The following is a 2,590-nucleotide window of genomic DNA, read 5'->3' on the forward strand; positions in this document are numbered from 1 at the left end:
ATCCTCCTTACCAGTATTTTGGATATGACTTTATACACACAACCTACCACACTGATCGGTCTCAGGTCTTTAATTTTCTTTACACCAGTGAACTTCGGGGCCAATGCCACCCAAGTGAGGTTCGCATCTGCCGGTAGCTTGCAAGTCAAGAAAAAATTCATCACCGCCTCTGTGAAATCAGAACAAATTTCAGCCCAACACCTCTTTATAAAGTTCATATTATTATAACCATCACTGTCTGGCGCCTTGCTTGATTCACAATCCCACACCGCTTCTTTAATCTCTTCAGGAGTCGGTTGCACCTCTTGAGCCAAAGCGTCATCTTCACCAATCATTTCCACCAATCCTTTCCTGAATCCCACCAATGGAGACGCTTCCTGATGATACAAATTCTTGTAAAAGTCTCTAATCGCAATCTAGATACGAGCTTGGTTCCTTACCATTCTCCCATTAATGAGAAGCGCATCAATCCTGTTGTTTCTCCTTCTTGCGGAGGCTAGATTGTGGAAATACCTTGTATTCTTATCAATATCCTTGGCATGTCTAGATCGCGACATCTGCTTCCAATGTAGCTCCTTCCTTACATACCACTTCTCACAACAAGTCACTAACGCTTTTCTTCTTGCCTCCATTGTTCCATCATAAACGCCCTCACCCACCATATCATCAATCTTCTTAATCTCTTCCTCAAACTTCAAGATTTTCTTATCCAGGTCCCCGAAATTTTCTTTATGCCATTTCCAATAGGAACTGTCATAGCCTTCAATTTTTTTGTGAACTGTGTCTCACCTAAGCCTCTCCATTCATCTTTGACCATCCTCAGGAATCCTTCATGTGTAAACCACAAGTCAAGACTTCTGAAAGGCCTTGGACCATCTCTCTGCCTCATGCCTTCCACTATAATTGGGCAATGGTTAGATAAACCTCTTGGACCCCCTCGTAACCGAATCTTTGAAAATTTTTCAATCCATTCCAAGCTAACCAAAACCCTATCGATACGGCTGCAGGAACTACCTCTGAACCATGTGAACTTTCGGTCTGTAATCGGCAAGTCCACCAAATCCATGTCATTTATCCAACTCTTGAAGTCTTCAGCTGACAGGGATAAGCTAACTGTACCCCGTCTTTCTTCCACCTGTACAATCTCATTAAAATCCCCATGAAACAGCAGGGAACCTGACATAGACCGGCTATGTAGCTTAACTCCTCCCATACAACCAGTTTCTCTTGTCTAGAATGCTCCCCATACACCAAAATAAAAGCACAATTAAAATTATATTGCAACAGCTCCCCTTCAACACATATCCACCTCTCCCCTTTGTGGCTATTTCTTAATTTAAAAAAAAATCATCATCCCATATTAACAGCAACCCACCAGATGCACCATTAGATTCCACAAAATCCCATCCCGCACAACTAATTCCCCAAATTTTTTGTACATCAAATTTAGTCACTACATGTCTTTTCGTCTCCACCAGGCCTAGCATGTTTAATCTAAACTTCCTTTTCAAGTCCTTTATCATCCTCATCTTTCCATCCCCCCCCCCTCAACCCCTAATATTCCAAGATGTAAAAATCATTTCAATAAATTATTGCACACCTTTTTGTATGTTTTGGGTCTACTCCGCCTCGCTTTTGCTTTTTGTTTCGCCAACTTTTTTTTACAAGCAATTTCTTTGTTCTGTTGCTGAAGGATCGCCATAATGTCCTCTTCTTCGTCATACAGCACAGCTCCTGACTCCGTTGCTAATTCCCAGGTTCTTTTATTTTCTATCATCTGGTCTTCCAATGTTAAATCTTCATTGTCACTGGCTTCTGCGTAATTGGCTTGAGTTTCGTCCTCCAATTCGCCCTCATCTTCTTCATATCCATCTGCTTTGTTAGGAACTGGAAAGTTGCTCTCCATATAAGCTTCCGTATCCCGCCCAGGCTCTCCAATCACTTCATCATGTCCCCCATTGTGTTTGTCATCTTCCTTACTTACACCTTCTCCCTGCCCGTCAGCCCCTCCTATATGAGTATTCAATCTGTCTCCTTCATCCTCCACCATGCGTCCCTTCAGCCTGGCTTCTCTTAGTCCGCCCGCCCGTGTCATGAGCACTCCATCACATCGAGAGTGATGGAGATCATCCGGCTGGCCCTCATGCGCTTTTTGACATTGTTTTTAGTATGTTTTTAGCAGAATCTAGTTACTTTTAGGGATGTTTTCATTAGTTTTTATGTTAAATTCACATTTCTGGACTTTACTATGAGTTTGTGTATTTTTCTGTGATTTCAGGTATTTTCTGGCTTAAATTGAGGGACTTGAGCAAAAATCTGATTCAGAGGTTGAAGAAGGACTGCTGATGCTGTTGGATTCTGACCTCCCTGCACTCAAAGTGGATTTTCTGGAGCTACAGAACTCGAAATGGTGCGCTTCCAATTGTGTTGGAAAGTAGACATCCAGGGCTTTCCAACAATATATAATAGTCCATACTTTGGCCAAGAATAGATGACGTAAACTGGCGTTCAACGCCAGCTTTCTACCCAAATCTGGCGTCCAGCGCCAGAAAAGGAGCCAAAACCAGAGTTGAACGCCCAAACTGGCACA

The sequence above is a fragment of the Arachis ipaensis genome, chromosome B10 (assembly GCF_000816755.2).
Source record: "Arachis ipaensis cultivar K30076 chromosome B10, Araip1.1, whole genome shotgun sequence".
Classification (NCBI taxonomy): Eukaryota; Viridiplantae; Streptophyta; class Magnoliopsida; order Fabales; family Fabaceae; genus Arachis; species Arachis ipaensis.